Source organism: Triturus cristatus, chromosome 5_2 (assembly GCF_964204655.1).
Source record: "Triturus cristatus chromosome 5_2, aTriCri1.1, whole genome shotgun sequence".
Classification (NCBI taxonomy): domain Eukaryota; kingdom Metazoa; phylum Chordata; class Amphibia; order Caudata; family Salamandridae; genus Triturus; species Triturus cristatus.
In genome coordinates this window covers 456913366-456934280 of record NC_140588.1, presented here as the reverse complement: position 1 = coordinate 456934280, position 20915 = coordinate 456913366, and the positions used below count along the sequence as shown (strand labels likewise).

The 20915-nt window shown below is 44.0% G+C and overlaps 1 protein-coding gene across 2 annotated transcripts in view; it reads right to left on the bottom strand.

Moving 5' to 3' along the window:
• GLI3 (GLI family zinc finger 3) overlaps positions 1-18166 on the bottom strand; it is a 363934-nt gene extending 345768 nt beyond the window's left edge. Inside the window, exon 1 of one of the 2 annotated variants that reach the window (XM_085607427.1) lies at positions 17703-18166. The gene's annotated coding sequence lies outside the window, so the exon portion shown is untranslated. Of the gene's footprint in view, positions 1-17261; positions 17380-17702 lie in introns of those variants that run through there. The other variant, XM_085607429.1, reaches the window with a different exon arrangement.
• Between the last annotated feature and the right edge of the window lie 2749 nt (positions 18167-20915).

Below are 20915 nucleotides of genomic sequence, written 5' to 3'. Positions count from 1 at the left end.
GCTTTGTAGCACGAGGCTACGCTAGATGCTCCCTCGGCAGGAATTTAAACAAGATTCCGTGTAAAATGCAAACTAAATGCAAACAAGAGAGCAGAAATGCTTCAATCAGAGTGTCAACATAAAACAACCTTCGTACTGCACTTGATCAAGGTGAACAAGCAGGAATGGGGCTCAATGTATGATCCATTGATATTAAGTGGCTGACAGTATCTGGCTCCAGTCACTCGCGTCTACAACTCAACCTGCACCTTTTAACTTGGGTGAGGAAAATGAAAGGAGGGAGCTTTCAACAAAAACACACAAAAATGTTAAAGCACACTAAAACATACAATGTCTGAATCCCACGCTTCATCTTTAACTCACTCTGTCATCACTATGCAAACATTATGGCGGAAAGACTGGTGAAGCCTCCTGGAGTCTCTGGATTACAGAATGCACGTCACTTTAGTTCACCAGAGGTGGTTATGAACCACATATCTGATTTTAACCTTTTTGACTGGGGATTTAGAACAAGTAAGAAGTTTTATGTATAAGCCTTTGTCACCGTTACAGATGAAAGACATGTACGAAAGAATGGCTGGGTGTGTGTCTTAGCATGATGAAGAGGGGAGGCACTGGAGACACAGATAGAAGGCGAATTAAGTTCACTCTGGGAGGTTTTGGATAGCTAGTAGAGTGTCACATTTGGTTGGTCTTGTAGATCTTCTCCAATATCTTTACTGGTAGCAAGGCAGCAGGATGGCAAGCAACTGTGCACTTCTTTGCAAATAGCATCAGGATTAGCCACAGAGCAAATACTGCAAAGGAAGGAGGAAGCATATGGAGGGAGGATTGAGAATCTCGACTTTTTCCAGGTTGCAACTAAGATTTCATAAAACAAAAAGCAAAGGGGGAGAAAACCCGTTGAGGAACTTCAGGATGCTTGATAAGTGAGTTTATAGCACCACATATGAGATGAATATAAGGCACTCTATGACTTGATTGGTCAGTTTGTCCATGTCAGTGTTTTTCAGATTTCTTACCTGCATTTTTGGTTCTTGCATTTGGTTTTCTAGTGATTTCTATCACTTAATTTGACTAAGTGAAGGGTAGCAGAAGATGAAGAGACACATCAGCTAGAGAAGGGTCAGTGCATTGCAAGTTTAAAATTTTGGTGATGAAGGGACCAAAGACCGTCTGAAGATTGCAGGTTTGTTTGGTGCTGTGTTGGATGAGGTCATTTTTTGTCTCACCGGAGACAGCACATGCGCTGTCACTTGCAAGACAATTTGTTAGCTTGCAGGGGGTCTAGGGCCCACCCATTTCTAACCATTGGTTGGCTTTATCGTGATTCTCATTTCCTTGCTTCTCTTTGGCACAGCACGTGACGGCTTCTCTTCCTCTTCTTCGATTGTATTTCCACTGCTTGATTTATGAAGTTTTTTTCTCAACTTTAGTTGTTGCACTCCATAAAAGTACATGTGTGCAGTTTTTCTCCTCCCAACTCCGCATAGTTGTTGCTCCGTTGTTGTTGTCCAGTCGTTGCTAGCTCTGATACTGTTGCTTGCTCCACTGTTGTTGCCATGTCGTTTCTTGACTAGCTGTCATTGTTGTCCCGTCTTTGCTTTTGCCCTCTGGTTTTTTGTCCGTTGCACAATTTTTCTTGCACCGCCCCTTGCTTTTGATTGCTCCCTGCCCAGTGCTTTAAATGGGACGGTATTGTCCGGTACTGAGTACTGGCACTTTTTTTATTTTGAGAGGGAGAGTATGTGTACTTCTCAAGAGAGACAAAATAGCTTTAATTGGAGAGTACTGGCATTTCTCTGAAACAACCAGGTACTCAGGTGCAGGGTACATGCACTTCTATGTTTCAATGTCAAGCACTGTCCCCGCCCCACTCTGTTGCTTGCCATGTACCCTTCTGCCAGGAAAAACAAGCATTGGCTCAGCCAGTAAGTCTAGCCTATGCAAGTTCTATTGCCTTTATCAATGTTTTTAACCAAGCTGTGCAGCAGTACGGCTGCAGTGCATCATGGCTGAAAGTGTTTTTTTTTTAAAAACACATAATGATGTGGTCAACGCAGACTGGCATAGCAAGTTTTTATTTTTACTTTCAACCATGCTGCATGGCAGCCATGCTGCTGTACAACATGGCAAAAAAAATTAACGAAGCAAAACCATTTGTTTGCCATGTCGTGCAGCCAAAAGGTGCTATGACACGGCTAGCATTTTTTTTTACTTGCAGTGTCTTCAAATTGATTTTAAGGTATCGTTTTTAAGCCTAACCTTTTGATTTCACTACAATGACACGTGACTTTCCTTAAAGGGGCCATCCCTCTTCATCCACTGGTCTGTTATAGTGTCATTCATATTTTCTTCCGCCCACTGCAGGATGCAGAATGGGGCTGTCCACTTGTGTCATTAGCTAACTTTGCTGTTAATGATGGCATCCTGCTCGTTCACTAGGAGCTCATCTGCACACAAGGTAGCTCCCTTTACAGCGAGGGGCTACTATGGCAAACTAGTGCCCTTTTCGAGACTAAAAACGTTTTTTGCTTTTAGACATTTTTTTTTTGTATTGATGATGGTTTGCCAGCTCCACAAGCTAACTTTACTGTTGTTTACGGCATTCTGCTCTTTTACCAGGAGCACATATGGATACACAGTATTTCCCTTCAAAGCCAGGGGCTAGCTACTAAGGCAATCTAGTGAGCATTTCAAGACCAAAAACATGTTTTCTTTTAGACATTTTTTGTTTGTTATATTGGTGAGAGCTTGCCTGCTCCACAAACAATGACATCTTAAAACACACCGGCCAACAAAACAAGATTTGACCAAGTGAAGAAGCTGAAAGCCGATGCCAAAACTGTTGGCTTTGCCAATGCTTGTTTAAGTTGTGTTGTAAGATATTTAAACTCTTCATAAATAACTTGCTCTTGCTTTGAATGATACAAATTTTTAGTGGCCTCTATAGGAAGATTTTAAATACGGGCATTTCTTTATAATGAAACTATGTAAATTCCTCCAAATAAAAGAAAATCTTAAAATTAGAACATGATTCAAATTTAAAGGACTAATTTTATGAGACAAAAAATCACTTGCCATTTCAATTTTTTCAGAGGTTTATTTAAATGATTTTTAAGGGAGAAAATGAAACATTGTTGCTTACCTGGAACCTGGAAATTGGCTGCGAGTAAATAATGTCACCCTTCTCCAGTCATTGTTATGCCTACCTACTGTTTTATATATCTTTTCACTCTAGACAGGTTGACTCCACTCCCTGCATCAACACGTTATTTAGAGACTGTAAAGTCATTAGTGACAGGCATCATAAATTAGCTGGTTCCACTAACTCTGGAGAGGAAAAAAATCAAGAAATCTGATTGAAAGTTCTAAATAGGGCGCAACAATGAATGAAATACATGCTGTAAGTGCATAAGCATTGGTAACAAAGCCTACTGCATAATTATTAGGCTGCTTGCGCTCCACAAGGAAACAACGATAATAGCTAGGGCAAATCCTTGTACCTCAGTATGCACAAAGAGAACAAACAACACAGCAAGAACGAGTGCCGAGACTTTTAAACACCCATATACGTAATACCCTGTCTGCCCTCTCTCCGATAAACACGGAGGGTCTAGAAACGACAGAAAATGTGAGATATTTACAAAATATGACAACATTTGGAAGCATCAAGGCAAACATGTCCCTTTAGTGGTCCATCACAATTCTCAGCACCAAACTGGGATACTCACATATTCTGACACAAAACAAATGAGAAATCCTCAACCTACTGATGCCTTCTATCTGATGTGCAGACCCCATATTTAACTTTAGCAACTTACAAAAGTCTACCGTCTCTCCCTCGAAACCATTCCTAAGAGCCAGGTGAAATATCAGGCACACCTGAGTCAAAACAATGTATAGCAGACCACTGCAATCTCAACTATTGCTTTTGCGTTGGGATATCTTCTGCAATGTATGAAGCTTTGATAGAACAATCGTAATCTATAGGCATTTTTTTTAGGGAAATACCAATTCAGCTTCGGGCTTGCCGTCAGAAATTGAAGCAGGCACCATACAAGTCTGCATTATGTCTGTTACCTGAAGGACAACAGTGAGGTTTTGTCTACTCATCCTACTTGACACAATCATAGGACCTGCACTTGGTATTGAGGGTCAAGCGCTTAAACTGTTCTTCTTTCACAACCACGCTGAACTCATCAAAACTGAAATATCTACATCTATCTACGGTTCTGTCTAGGGTACTCTGTGGAGAGTCCGAAGACTGAAACCTCCGTTTCATACCTGTATGTTCAGTAACGTGGGCCTAACAATCCACAAAATCAAAGTGGACACTAAGCTTTGAGTGTCACAGCTGAGATGGACATCAGCCACCTTCTCCTGCTCCCTAGAGACCAAAACACATTTGATGTTACAAAACCACTCACAAAAAAACAAGTGAAATCATCTCGCACGAGAACATTGGGTTCTATACTTGACAGTAAAGCACTGCTACAACCTCATGTTGGAAGTGTTATGAAATTTGCTTAATAACTACGCTTTTGTGAAACACAAAAGGGGACTCACAGAAAGACCTCAAAAGAGGTTCAAGCACTTGTAAAAATGCAGTGGTTCTGCTTATTTCAGGTACCTGGCATTTTGAACACAAACCCCACTCTTATACTGCCTACATTGAATTTCATTTCATTTCAAAATCTTTATTCGGCATCTAAAAAACACCATAAAAGCACATAACAATAAAAAGATAAAAACTTTCATTAAAATCCATGCTGATATACATCAAAAACAGTACTAATTTTTGATTCAATAAACCCCTCTTGTTTTCCTTATTGTTAAGGCCATCTTCAAGAAATTCACCACACAAAACAGAGTCCGAGAGTCATTTACCATTTGTAGGTGTAGCAAGGCGACCCTGGCCTGCTTGAATTTAGCCTGTTTTAAAATACCAACTAAAAATCGACGTCTCGGCACTGAATAGAATGGGCATAACAGTACAAAATGAAGGGTGTCCTGAGGAGATCGCAGATCGCAACCACAGGGACCCTTCTGCTCAACCGAAACAGTAAAACCATGAGGCACGGATAACAAATGATGTAAAAGATTGAGCCTAAAACGGGTGATTAAAAACCTATCCTGAGCATTACACATAAGAGTCAAATACGGTTCCATTCCCACCACCGTTTTCAACATATTGTAAACTATAACAGAGTTCTTACCCCCTTCTTTTGTTTCTCTCTGCAATTGGACAGAGTTAAAATATCTTTTATCACCAATTTCCTGTCCAAACGAGTAATTACCATGGGGGTACTAAAAAGGTTTTTACATCCAATAGACTCAAGAGAGGACTTTACATGTCTCAGCAAGGAATGGACAACCCTTTATCCTTACTGATGCTGTCCATAATTATTTGCCTGTGTAGATCAGCCTCTGGGTTCGCCCAAATCCTAATCCAGGCCATAATCGGCTTCAAATGAACCAGCCTACATTGAATTAATTCAGAAGCCTGGTGTATCTTCAAGATGCTTGGCTAACACGCTTGGCCATCCACATATGTTACCATTATTAAATGGGCTAAGAACTAAGTCTCTAGAGAAACATCTGCACTATGCAATAAAAGGGAATTCACGACTGCAAGAAAAAAAAACACTAACCACTGTTTCTTGAAATGCACTAGCGATTTACTTGAGACTTGACAATGTCACCTCCTGTTCCAGAAAGACCTATCAATCCTGAAAGTGAAGTGTATCATTTGTAAAGTGTGATCCAGGCAACACATCACTCAAGATTTGAACTCGTGGGGTTTCATGCTCCTTCGCCAACTGAGGCTATGATAAGGCAAAAGTCACGCAGAGATAGCTTAAACTATTCTGTATTTGGTTGATAGACCTTGGATCATTAATACGAATACCTGAAATTCTGATGGACTAATTCTCTATGCCTAATTGCCCACATTTCTTTCAAAGCTCTACAATTCACAGCCCTTCTCATCTCCATTACACTTCTTCCCAGAACCCAAATACTCAGCTTTGATCTATATCATTCACCCCACCTATTAGTCTCTGCCAGATAATAACTTTTATAAGTTCCATACTTTCGACTAAGTGTTTTCATACAAGACAACTGTCATCCTCTAACACCATTAATGTTCCAATGGCCTCAAATCATATCCAGTTATACTTGGACAATCCCAAGAAACTATCAGACTATATCAAATCCCAATGTGTATCTTAATGTATTTTACACTAACCTATGGGCCATATAGGTGTGTGTCGGTAAATGTACACTTCTGACAAATGCATGTAAATTCCGATGTATATGTACAAGTGACCATGTACATGCTAACAAAATCACACATTGCATTAAAGGTGCAGGATCACTCATGTTATGTTATGTTGTGTTATGTTATTTGTATAGCATGCAACTCATCCGGGGGGATACCCTGGCGCTGAAGCAGGTGCTGTAATGGCCGAGCCAGGGTCGGGGCTACGTGAAGAGCCAGGTCTTCAGTTTCTTGCGAAACTCAAGAACATAGTTGTAGGCTCGGATGTGCAGGGGTAGTTCGGTCCAGGCTTTAAGTGTGAGGTAGGGGAAGGCATGACCTGATCTGGTTCTGGATATGCGAGGGAGGGATGGAGGTAGGAGTCCATTTGAGAGGAGGTGTCTGGTAGGTCTGAAGTTTGTGTGGTTGTTGAAGTACGTGGGGGACAATGTTGTGTACGGTTTTGTATATGTGCGTGAGAAATTTGAGGACTGCTCCTTTGTGGATTGGGAGCCAGAGGAGCTCTTTGAGGCATGGAGTGATGTGAATGTGGGGTGGGCGGCTGAGGGTGAGCCTGGCCGCAGACTTTTGAATGGCCTGGAGTCTACTGGTCAGTACAAGCATTGATTCCAGCACAGAGTTCAGAATATGAACTGTATTTATATACAAATGCTATTCCAAAAAGTGCCTCCGAAGGGCCTCTGTTATTCTGTTCCAGAGGAGTGAGGAGTCCGAGTCACGCACAGACGTAGACATACACCATGAACGCTATGTTCACAGGGAGCCATTGTGCACTTTGAACACTACAAATAGTGAGATACTAGGGATGGGTTTTTGGAAAACTTCCATGTGCATTTGGCTCCTCAGTGAAATCCACCCGTTGTACTAATAATGTTAAATGATTCATTCACAGGTTTTGTTTGCTGTTCACATAACTAAACGATTGAAGTCTTATATCAGAATGTATAGAGATATCGAAGCAGCCCAGGTGGCACAGCGAGTAATACACAACTTGACCTGCTTAGCTATTATTCTGGCATTTACACTTTGTCAAATGTTTGCACTCTTTTATTTGCTTGACATTGGTGGGTTTTTCCAAGTTTACTTTTTTATCATCACTTCGCATTTATGAAGATGCCACACCACGGGCAAAGTTGGTTAGTGGGTTTTTTGTGTCTGAAGAAATGCAACTTAAAAATCTGTTAAAGGTGCATTCCAGGAGCAGTGATAGCTAGTTTACTCTGCAAAGCAGATCACTGCATATGTTTACCTGTTGTCAGTGTCAGTTTCAGGTGACAACACAGCTTTCACCACAGTGCACTTTGGAATAAAATGTAACAACATGAAAATCCAGGTTTGAGCACAAAAGCACGCTCGGTGGGTACAACCGTGTTTTAAAAACTATTATCTGTGAATAAAACACCCAGTACCATCAGATTCTGCAACCACTGTGTTCTGCTTAATTTTGGTTTGTCACATTTGCCATCATCTACCACACAATCTACAGATTTGAACAAAAGTGTGTTTCTTGTTCAAACTAATTAATACTTGATAACAATGATGCACATGAAATGCAATACACGCCTCTTGACAATATGCAAAAATTAGCAGGCCGACTTTCAGTTGCTGATTGCTGGTTAAAGGCACTAAAGTGGGAAGAAATTCACCCAAATGGGGTTAATCTAATGGAGGATGAACAAAAACTCTACATACTTAACAACATTTGAAAGAGGGTGTAAAGCACAGCTACTTATTGAGAGGATATTTTGTTATAATGCTTAATTCAAGTGTACATTGTGCTGTAGTTATAGCACGAGGGCACCAAGAATGTAATTTAGAAGGGTGCCAAACATGTCTTATCTCCATTTAAGGTCGGGTGGCTACAGTCTGAAGGTGCCTTGCAGTGAGGCTCTCATAAACAAATATGCAGGTCTGTTTCCTGATTGGAAGGGGCTGCTTTCAGAAGGCCGATGATGTGAGCACAGAATAAACCCTGCACTAATTGCCAGGATACAGGATTTAAAACTGAACTCGGATGCTTAGAATGAAATAGGCAGACCTGTATTTTACTTGAAGAAGAATGTTGAGGCAGGGTGGTGTTCTAGTGAGCACAACTTTGTGTATATGTTACACCAACAATTCTACACCTGGAAGTAGAGACGGAATATCAATAAATGGTTGTTCCTAAGCTCCATGCAGGGCAAAATTAAGATTGCGAGTGCATAGGTACTTTAAAGGGTATATAGCTAGTTGAACTCATTTCTGAAAGATCCATTGTGTATCAACATCTGTGTGCTAAAATGTAATAACATCTACCTCAACAATACCACAAAATGTGATGGGATATGTCTGTAACTGTCCGATATACTGTTCATTCTGCCTTTTCCCTGAAGCATAATCAATTCAGTCTTGCACTACTGCATATTTCCAGGGGCGAGGCTTACAAGAAATAAACACACTGACCTTACAACATATATCACAGCCAAGAAGGGCATCAGTCATTGTAAGTGCCCGTAACTCGCGACCTCGGGGTTACAGTAAACAGGTACTGAGAACTTTCTGCAATCTGTAGATTTAATAATAAGGGTTTATCTCACTAATGGCTTGCCTTGATGAAGTGTCAGAATTGTACTTAATGATATAAGCAGTGGTATCAGTTGTGAGTCAGTGGTCAACCTTTCTTGCTATAAATTCTACTGTATCAAGTCTTCTGAGCCCACATTCACCCTCTGGACCGAAATCGAGTACAGTCTAGGTGATTTATTTTCCACAAGACACCCTATGTCCACACCACGCCCTATAGTACATGCTTCTTATACCAGCAGTCTCGCTTAATCTACGCATTTCATAGCTGCAGACATTAGACAGGGTTCAAGTGTCAGAATAGAGCTTCTGTCAGTTTAAACAGAGTGCTTAAACTAAAGCAGAGTTTTAACATCTAAGAAAGGTGGACGTCGAGTGCTTCATACAAAGCGATTTCCAGCAAAGAACACATCACCTTAACCAAAGGTATAAGAATGAATGTTTAACTTTTACACGCTCATGTGTCTATACATAGTTATATATAATAAAGGATTATATGTATACATACATAATTCTCTACATACTTTTGTATTTAGTCATTCATTTATTTACCAGTTTCAAACATTGCATACGAGGGTGTCAGAGTGCATTATATGGGGGGGGGGTACTCAGATCATCGTAGGCAGGTGCTACGTTTACAAACATGGAAAAACAGATTACGTGACATTTAACTAAGCATATAATTGGGGGTATATTTACGAGTGTATGGAGATAGATAGCAGACAGGCAGGCAGAGGGCGTGGATAGGTGGGTGGTTGGATGGATGGATGGAATCCCCATATAAAAGCCCATCTCCAATTTAATTTCCTTATTACAGTCAAGCTGTGGTGCCACTAGTCATCTATACTAAGAAAATATTGTAGTTGCTTAACTGTAGTAACTTATTACAATCATGCTCTAATGCCATAATACTTCCCGCCACAGTCAGTAGCGAAGGTGACAATCAGGTCACGGAAAATCAGCATAACTGCAGTTCTAAAACGAAAAGTGATAAGCACAAATGAGAGATGTATGGCAGCATGTGTGTTTGTTTATGCTATATTTCATTACAGAAAAGAAAATACCTCTGCATGTTACTACTACTCATTTGGAGGTACAGCCATTTTAATCTGATTTACATTAATCTGATTCTATTTTTGCAACAAATTACAAACTGATGGTATGTTTATTTTGCACTACAGGTTCTGCTTTTATTCTTCGTGTCTGCAACAATACTATCTCTCACATGAAGGCGCAAGCTACAAAGGATTTAACTGGTTTTGGGGGCATGTGATGGTGTCACCATGCATTATAAGGAATAAAGTACCCCTGGCTGTACATGTAAAAGATATTGCAAGTCTCCTCGGAGTTCATTGCCATCATAATTGAAAGGGGTCCCTTGCTGCGTTCCTATAAGGTCACACAACATCTCCATTGCTTTCAATGTCCTCATAATGCACAGCAGAACACACTTTAACCCATATATATTATATATAAAAACGGATTATTTTACACACATACGCATGTACACATATACACACACCCACACATGTGAAGGTAGATAAAAGAATATAACTTCATTATTAAAGTGAAAGTACACTTACAACAATTAAAGTACAAACACCGAATTTTCTCGGCAAACTTCCTAAATAATATTATCGTCTCCTATTCTTGCTCATGGTACTTACACAACCAATGCCCCTTCTACCGATCTCTAGGAAATGCGTTTTCGAAACACTCACCGGCACTTCATAACACGATTTCCGCCCAAAACGTCACAAAATCGAATCAGAAGTGTCACTTTTATGGTACTCGGCACTAGGCCGCGCCGGAGCCATCTGTCATCAATATAAGCATGCGCGCGCACCCGTGCGCCCCTCCTCGAGTGCACTCACTGTCAGCGAGAGTGCAGACTGCCCGGGAGCGTGTGTCCACGGGCCAGAGGGACAGCCTAGCCCACCCCCAACACCGGACCTCCGGCTCTGTCTGCTTTCCACACTGACTCAGTCACCACCAATGCACTATTACTACCCCCACACCACAGACTACAGCGAGGAGACGAACCGAGCTGAGACTGGCCCAGCAGACAGACGAGCTGCATGCAAGGCGTCAGTCAACTGCAGGACGGCCCCTGAAGCTGAGACGGGGCAGCCTGGAGACAGACACACCGGCACGCCGCGAAAAACACACAGTGCAACCGGGGAAGGGAAACTAACAAGCACCAGCTCGACCACAACAGAAGCTCTAACTGTCCCCACGCACCGCACCCGCCTCAGTACAAGAGGCGCTTGGTTCACTGCTCGATGCATCATCATGCCTGACAATAATAGGAGTTTGTTCGGATTTAGGTTCATGCACCCAAAGAGTTCGGGTAACTCTGAGCACAGAAAGGTGAGTGCAAAAAAGCAAGCCCCTTGCAAATCCAGTAGAACCCGTGATGACTCTGTAGAGAAATAGGGTTCGTACTCTGTTTGTGGGTTGTTTCTAAAGAATAAAACGTGCACAAGGAAAGTATTGCACAAAAAACTGTCCTGGCCATGTGAATGACAAATATTGCCCACAATCTCTACGGGACTTATCCACTTTCGAGACGCCTATGCAAAGAAATGAGTTAATATAGGGAAAAAATATATATGCACAAGACCACACCGTTGAATAAAATTAAGAAGCCGTGACCAAAAACCAAAACATCTGCTTGTTTCACCGCAGTGTAACCACTAGCTCACATCTCCTGCCATTCGTGATATCCTCGGACCAGTTTTACTGGGAAGTGTCGGCCCATTGAGAAAAATACTCCTTTGGGCTATTTGTACACATAACCCGACATATCTCCAAGTGCCGCTGACGACAGGCAGCATTCCCCTCAGAGGCTCCTGCTCGTCAGAGGGGGATCCGGCCCAGGAAGCTTAGCGGGCTCATAAAAGTGTTGTCGAGGCCGGAGGAACACATAGCATATTTAATCTGCGAACTGCGCGCGCCTGGAGTGATTTCAGCGAGATCTGAGGCATGCCCGCGAGCTTCGCCGGGATCTGGGATTAGGAGGTCGAGGGGGGGCTGACGTGGAACCTCGGCGGCCCACGGACATGTGTTTCTTCTGCACTTAAACGTAAATGCACAGAGACGTTTGACTGCTGCTCGGAGTTACTGCTCCGGCTATATGAAAGCGCGGCAGCCCCTGGTGCTGTCAAAATATCAAAGTTTCAAAAGAAATCTTCAAAGTGCGGAGTCGCACTGAAACTATTTGCTTGTTACGGCTTTCTGACGGCCTTATCAGGCACCTGTAAAATAAAGGCTGAAAGCTTGTCCGACTGCCCCGCCCACAAAAAAAGCTCCAACTAAAAATGGTTGTTGACCTTATCCAGATGACCACTTACAAATGGTTCTACCGGACAGAGTGGTTACCGTGTATGTGTTTTTGAGACCTAGTGAACTGCAGAGGAGTAAATTAGATGATTCTTGTGGCAATTTTGAACCGGTTCTTGGACTCTCTCTGTTTCGTTTCATATTTTAATTCAGCCACAAGTGTAACCGCGTATTTTTCATGGACTTGTTATGTTCATGAAAAGTGCCCAAGAATGCCGGAGAACCTGAACACAAGCATTTGTAGCCGGTCATCTGAAATGTCCACTCTCAAACACTCTCCCGTTTTCCTCTGGCTCTTCAATCCAGAAAGGTCCATCTAGTGTGTTACGTGAACACATCAATGGAAAATAATACAACAGTCCTGTACCGCTGCTGTCGCTACAACCGCCTCGTCTAATTCAAACTGTGATGAAATCTTCCAAAATTAAAGTGGCCAAGACTGACGGCAAAGCCAGACCTCCTGCGGGGGGGTTGGGGTGGAGGCCGGCTTGAGAGTAACCCGCTACCGTCCACGGACACACATTGCAGGGTTTCCGGGACGTCCTAAAGCTGGGGGCCCTTGCCCCTGGGGTACCCTGCAGAGTGCGCGCCTCGCCTACTCGCGTGTGAAAAGGAAGCGCGGAATCCTGCCCGCCGCCTCAGACACGGGAGCCGGCACCAACGCGAGCGCAGATGCCACGGGCCACACAGCCCCGACTCTGAAGCTTCACACAAAACCCCTTCTGCAGTGTGCGGTGCTATCCCGACAGACGCCAGGAGCGTGCTCCCTGAAGAGTGACCGGTGCTGGCTCAAACTGGCGGGAAATGAGAAGGAAGCCCCGAACGGTGAGGTTCTATGCAGTCTCTGTTTCAAATATGTCTGCAGTGACAACTGGGGTTCGCTTTGTTAAAAGGTGATTGTCCACGAAACTTATGTTTAAAAAGTTTTCTGTTGGTGAATAAAAACACGCAAACAGCAAGGTGTAACAAAGCACTGTCCTGCAAACAGGTTGCTCGCGGTACTATGTCAGCGGTTTACGTCATAGTGACCTCAATGAAATCTTCATAAGTCTAGAATTTGTAGACAATTAGGCAAGCGCCTTGAAACTGTTTTAGTTCGGGAAAAAAAGCAAATTTCCGGCCTGCCGCTTAGTCGGAAGCCAGGCCACATGAATACTGGCAGAACCGCGTTGTTCTTCACTTTTTTTATTTGAATTTTCCAGTGTGTGTGAAGAACTGGACAAAAACACAGAGATTCGAAGTTGTTGGCACTTCCCCGTTATCAGCAGGCATAGCGTGCATTTGAAGTTGAGCAGAACACAGTGGGAGGGGGCTCCTGAGACCCCGGATGCTGCCCACTGGGTTGGCCCCTGCCTGTGCAGGGGTCTCGGCTTGTCACAGCTCGTGACCTCTGACGCCAGTTCTATTAAGGAAACGCGCCCTTTGGTGCCAAAAGTGTTATTTGTCATGTGTGTGTGTGGGGGGGGGGGGGGGGAGAGGGGGGCGCTGCACCTCCAAACTTTACCTTCTGTTCTTTCCTCCTACCACCCTACCGTCTTGTTTCTTGCAGGATCACTTATTAGTGCCCGCTAACTTTCGTAAACGTGCAAAGTGACTTCTGGGCGCTATAGATAACATCAGAAACAAATGCATGCTCGAGAGTCGCTCTGACGGCCCCGTTATAAAAACACTCCCTGCTGACTTCGGCCGTTTTAGAGCTATCACCTAGAGGTGTATAGACAGACTCCGGATGCTGAGACACCCGGTCCCTTGAGAGACGGCAGCTTTTGAAACCTCAAAATTAAACGAAATATCGTTAAAGGCCAGTCATCGAGACATAGTAACATATAATACCATAAATAACATGACCACAAAATAAAATCTGTAAGAAGGGCCCAAATCTATATTAGTCGACCGCTCGTTCCAATAATCAGTGTAACCAGAACACGATAAGTATTATAGTGTGAAATTTGTTGCGTTTTACTTCTCCAGCCTGCTATATATTTACCCTGTCTACTATCATCACGGGCAAGTAGTGGGCCACTGTAAATTACACATTCTTGTTTAATCTGTCGTCAGCACAGCACTCCATATGAGAAACGTGATTACCACACAATATACAGGATATGCACATTCCATGAAGCAGCAACATGCTTTATGTAGTGCTCCATAGATGTGTTGGCTTCGTGGCACTGTGGGAACAGTCGGTGATCGTTTTCTCAATCTGGAAGGATGAGAGGCTAGCTGCACCCGCGAGGTTTGCAACTCTTGACACACAATTGCAGACTACTATCTTCAGAAAAGTAACCCACTGGGCTGTTGTGTATACTTGTTAGGTGCAATATTTTAAGGTTTTGTGTGAGAGCAATAAAAGAGAAGAGCGAGGCGCCCTGTTGTGAAAAGTAAACTCTTGGGTAGGTCAAGTGCACCATATACCTGTGTTAGTAATTTTATAATCCGGGTCTTTTTCTGCAGAGACACGGCTGGGTAAGTTAGAAACTGCGCAATTCCAACCCACTTCACAATGCCAATAACATAAAACACGGAGCAATCTGGTATTTATCTTCTTTTTTTGTACCCTCAGTATCACTTCTCTCCAATTAATCTGTGGACCTGGGATATATAAGTGCATTGCTTTATTATTCTTTGAACTTGGGATATAGAAGTTCATTGAGTACTAAGATATATGTTGTTCAGAAATGTATTGAAAATACATTTACCCCCCAGGCTTTTCGTGCAGGTGCATACATTTGCTCATTTAACTATATGTACTAGAATTTAGTTGTGGTGCATTGTGGGAGCATCGTGCACACTCACTCTATAGCTATCCTCGACGGTGTCTTATCTGTAGAAGAGCAGAGGGGAGGCCTGAACTTCAGAATTTACTATGACCAGCGTCAGAAAACTACTGCCAGACATCCGCTCCACCCCACAGCAATGTGGCTCGTATAAGATGTTCTATGGAAGAGGCGCTATAATGTAGTGCTAGTTCGCATAACTGAGGTCGCTCTTTAATATGCCATAATGTGTCCATGGAAAGCAATACAAATGAACACAATGTTCCAAATTCAAGTTTTGTACACGCAGGCCCTAATCTAATAGGAAACATGGTCTATGCGAGGACAAATTGACCAGTGAAACCCAGATGGCCAGTGGCTAGAAGAGAATAACTGATTAGTTTGCTCCAGTCCAACTCCACTATATACCATAGACACCAAGTTATTTACTGGAGCACACATTATAAAGAAAAAAAGCACCATTTACCATAAACAAACAGGTTCTGCTAGGTCACCCATATGGTCAGCCTTGTGATAGCCAATTAACTGTGGCTTTGAATATTATAATCATGGCGTCCAGCAGGCAGTTTATGTATATTTATTTGCAATTTTGGGATGTAGAGTATGTGCAAAAACCTCCATATTTACACACAAGCATGTATCTATAATACAAAGTGTTTGTAACGGAAAGTGTTGCTGAACCATAGCTACAGTGGCGATAGTCACCGTGATGTTTTATATATAAATATATAATATATTATATATATATATATATATATACTTACACATATATATGTAGATAGATATATAGATAGATAGATAGATAGATAGATAGATAGATAGATAGATAGATAGATAGATAGATAGATAGATAGATAGATAGATAGATAGATAGATAGATAGACAGACAGACAGACAGACAGACAGGGGCCTGGGTGAGGTGCTCAGAGGCCCCAGCTCTGACCTTGCCGCTAAATTTGTCAGACCTGCGCACAGGCCCCGCAGAAGGTGGAAGCCCCCCGTTTGCCTAAAACTCCCCTTTAGTCCCAGATCCGGACAGTCCATCATTCCCAAGCCGAGCTGGCAGCTGTAAAAAAAAATGCGCAACAGCTGGTAACGTTCTACTGGAAAACGTTTTAGAGAAAATGTAGCCGCAGAAGTAGCTGGCACAGTGCCACTCCCCACACTCGCACCCGGAGGACTGGATTAAAAGCACACATGAGCGGGCCGAGCAGAAACAACATCGCCCACTCCCGCGGCACCCTGCTCCTGCCACGAATTATGCTGCTTTCAAAGTTGTTTTGAAAAAGACGCCTGCATGTCAGTGCATAGGCATGTGTGCGTTTTCGTGACATTCGGGTAAAGTGCGGTATCTGCAAGGGCCAATCAAACCGCAAATCAGAACTTTCCCCAAGTCTGGTATACTTTGGCAAAGTTCGAAGACTGTCGGCCTGCTGCACGATGATAGTGTGGCTAATGGACATGACCGCATGACTGGGCATGTTACCCCCTCGCCCACCACACAGACACCCCTCCCTCTCCTTTGAGGTATGGCTGCCTGGGGGAGGCGAAGGACCGCGTCTGGAATGAATCCATCACTCTCGGAACGGGAAACGTCATGGACGCCGCATCTGCACCGCATAATAAGGCCACGCAGCGCTCTCCCTTGCCGATGACCCCCTGCAGCCGGTGAAAGTAACGCCCGAGGCAGCAGCCGCCGCTCCCACCAAACAGACACAAGCGGCACAGCCAGGGCGTAATCTGTGGTGTGTATAATAAACCTGAGTGCCCGTCTCCTGCTGTGAGGGCCACACCAGCCCTGCCAGGCTCAAAATCAAAAGTTACTTTATTACAAGTTACCGTATCAGGGGAGACCAGAATGATGCAACGGCCAGGTTACCCTCGCCTGGCATCATCCTGTGTAGCACTTCTCCCTGGTCCTGAGGTCCAGTGCAACAAATCCCGTGCTAGAAGGAGGACACCCTCTCCAAAGTGCTACGCGTCAGATCACACATTGAGGGTCAGCGTTACAAATCGGAGACTCACGCGCAATGCAAAGTAATCCCACCAGCCCTCTCCAGATGTGCTTCGAGTAGGGTAAAGAGCCGACAAGAGACAGGCGTGGAAAAAATCTCCCTGTGGGGAGCAGCCCAGCCCTGTCCCAACTGCGAGCAACGAAAAACAGACACAGCGGGAACCACGGCAGCGCCCCGGGGCCAACTAGGCAGCTCAGGCCGGGCTTTGACACTCGGGACGGGAGTCCCACACACAAAGAAGAGCTCCGCGGTGCGTCCCCGGAGCCCGGCACCGGGCCTTACCTGCAGCCGCCCCCGGCTCTCTAGGACCAGGCAGCGCGCAGTGCCCCCGCCGCTTTGTTTGGGTTCTTCCCTTGCTCCGGGACGCGGCCCTCCGTGCATTCCCCTCTGAGCCGCCCCGGCATCGGCTCCTTGTAACCCGATCCCCGCAGTCAAGCCCCTGACACCCCTCACATGTGTAGAAGTATTTCACAGTTGCACCGGCGAGGGCTGGCCGACCACAACTTACACGTGAAATTTGAAACTAGTGAACATTTGCATCAGAAAGTGGGGCAACATCTAACTTCTCACTACAACAAGTTAGGCGGATGAAGGGAAAATAGCAGAAAATGGCTACGGCTTAAACTTTGCTCGGAGTTGCTAGCGGTTAAAAGCTCTGTAAAAAGTTGCTCAGACAGGGTAGGGTGGCGCGTTCTCGGCACAGAAGTTCAGGCGCGTACTCACGTGTTGCTGCAGAGCTGCCCCGGCTGGTCCTGCGCTGGTCTCTCCTCTTCCCCCTCAGATCCCGGCCGTGCAGATGTGTCTGGCTGCCCTCCCCTTCCCGGGCTGAGGCTGGCAGGAGGGGCCGGGCGGCGGCGCTCACAGGGGGCTCAGTTGGCTGTGGGGAGTCCCGTGTCCCCCCGGCTCCCTCGGCTTCGCCCTGCAGTGCATACCCGCATACAGGGGGAGGGGAACTCCGAACGGACCCTTTCCACTTCTCCTTCCCTTTTTTCCCACTCTTTCTTCGCAGAGTTCCTTTCTCTCCCAAAAAAGGAGGAGAAGAGGGAGTGCCAGAGGGCGGGAGGAGTGGCGTGTGCGTGCCTGGTGGGCAGCGCTCGTTGAGAGGTGCCGCGCGGCGAGCTGCAGCGGAGAAAGCCGGGAGGGGAGCAGGCCAGGCAGTGCTCAGGGTACAAACACTGCTTCTCCTCCTCCTCCTCCCCGGGGCTATCCGAGCTCCGCCGACACGCCCCCCTCAGAGAGGGGAGAGGAGGGGGCAGCAGCCCCTGCATCACAGAGCCTCTTCTGCCCAAACCACTCCTCACCTCTTGCACTCTGTTTCTTCCTCTTTGGCAGTACATCACCCCTGCTTGGTTCCCAAATTCGATCTTTATTTATAGGCGTTTTTGCTTCAAATAGTTTAAGCATTCTTCTAACACACAAATATAAGCATGGCTTTAAATGGGCCTGGTCCCTCTAAGTCTCAGTCCCGCCAGTAATTAAATACTGACACTGAAAAAAGTCCTGATTGGGCTGTATGTTCATGTCCTTGTCTTTACAAGCAAACATTCTGATCGAGTGCTGATAAATGAGTGTAAAGCCTGTTAAGATAATCCATGCCAGGGATGCAGTCCCTATTTACATTTCACTTGCGTTACTTAAGCTTTCGCTCCCTTCGATTGTTTGCTTTTCCAGGAAGTCGTGCTTCTGTAGTTTTTTCATGCAGTATATAACCCATTTAGTGCATACTGTGAGTTGAGATGGCTCTAGGAGTCTTTGTTATTTCAGGTTGTGGGTGGCTGTTTAGGACTTGGCACTCTTGAGTGTGCTCTCAAGTTAAGGTTGAAAGCAGAGCAAGTTTCTCACACTGCCTGTAGTGTTCAGAATACATGCTCATCCAATCCTTGGCCTCTTTGTAGAATGCACAAGTAGTGGTCCCAGGGGCCAATTGTAATTGAATATTATTGTAGGTTATAGTGTTATAAAAAATGGAGCAACGGGATGTGGACTAGGACCTTCAATGGCAGCTGAGGTCAGTAAACATGTTTTAAAACATATGTTTTGTGCATGCTTGCAGGTGGGTGTGTGAGAGAGAAAGTGTTTATGTATAAGTGTGCATGGCTATTTGTGAGCACATGTGTGGAAGTATGTGGGAATGAATGTGGCAGTCAGTGACAGGTAGTGAGTGAGAATAAATGAGATTGAATGTCAGTAAGTGATTATGAGTGAGTCAAAGCGAGTGAGAATGAGGGCATGGGAGTGAGAATAAGAGTGAGGGAAAGTAAAGTGAGTAAGTATGAGTGAATCAGAGTAAGAATGAATGTGGGTGAGTGTAAATGAGTGAGAACAAGAGTGAGAGCAAAATTGAGTAAAAGTGAGTTAGCATGACTCAGTGAGGGAGAGTAGATGAAAATGTGAGTGAGTGATTAAGTGTAAGTGATGAGAATGTGGAAAAATGCTGGTGCTGGCATACTGAAGTTAATTCTTGGCACAATGGGCACTCAGGGTAAAATAATGATACTTCCATACTAGAGGACATTCGTGGCATATGCAGTGACGGCCCGTGTAGGGCGTTTTACCAGGGCGGTGATGTGGCGCAGAGGAGGGGCAGGGTGGGGGGTTGCAAAATGCGGCAAACGGCAGAATTCAGGTAAGTTACGAAAAAAATTAATAAAACGAATTTCGTTGCGCGCGCTGCATCGCCAAATGCGTGTGTCGATAAATATTACAACCGTCTTCATGCGGTCATCTTGCCGAACCAGATGACTGCATGAAGCCGGGTTTAATATTTATCGACACACTCTTACAATGAGCCCCTGAACCAACATAACATACGTATGTGGACTTGCGTAGCTCCAAGATACATTTTATTTAATGAACTGGTATGACTTGCATCTTTGAACATATACGGTCGATAAATCAATTGGCTTAATATATTGGCAGCAGCCATATGAATGAGTACGTTTTTTCACGTTGAGCCCTGAAGAAGTCCGTTTGAGGACGAAACGCGTTGGCGGTTGCAAATTTTAAAAGAACATGAATAAAGGATGAACTACGGTATTACAAGATCGTACAGACTTTTTTCTTGGGAAAACAACTGTTAACTACAAATTTATTTTCACTGTATATATGGATCAATAATGATGTTTACATGCTTCAATATAGGTAAGTGTGCTGGGCTGTTTTGATTATAGTGCATTAGGGCTTGCGTGTCCACATACTCTCCTCGGTACGGCTCTTGCATCTGCCTAAAACTCCGCGCACCATCTCAGTGCCACTGTGTTCTACTTAAAAAGCCATGATTGATGAGGATTGGAGGAGCACACCTGTTTTATTAATTATTTAACAAAATATTTGTCTCCTAGGAATTTTTAACTAAAAGGTGCTACAGCGCTACACTTGCTGTTAAATCAAGTGTTGAGTAAAGAAGATGCTATTACAAGTATGATAATCTGAGTGCACTGTGGACTGTTCACTGAGTTCTGACCGAACTACTTAATTCATATCACAATGAAACATTTTAATCAAAACTATAGTCAATACTTGTTGTCATCTGTCAATTAATATTATTTATGTAGTCATAACATTATAATTGTCGTAACCAAAACAAATCATAAATTGAATACAAAAATGCAATACATTGTCATTTTGTGTTTGTGAACAATTGCACTGGTAGCTTAATAGCTCATGATTAACTCTCATGAAACATTCAAATAAATGCCCGATGCATTTTGGGACGTCTCAGTCCCTTCCTCAGGGGCCAATCTACTAAGGAAAATGATATGCTTATTTAATCATCACAAAAATGTATAATACCACGTAAGCTTCATTACCCAGTTGCCAATGCATTAGTGAAATCTACCACGATTTTATGCAACCATGAAATTCAATACTTCAGTGAGAATATTACCAATCATGGAACATGCCAACCTAACATTGCCTCTGTAAATCATCTTGCTA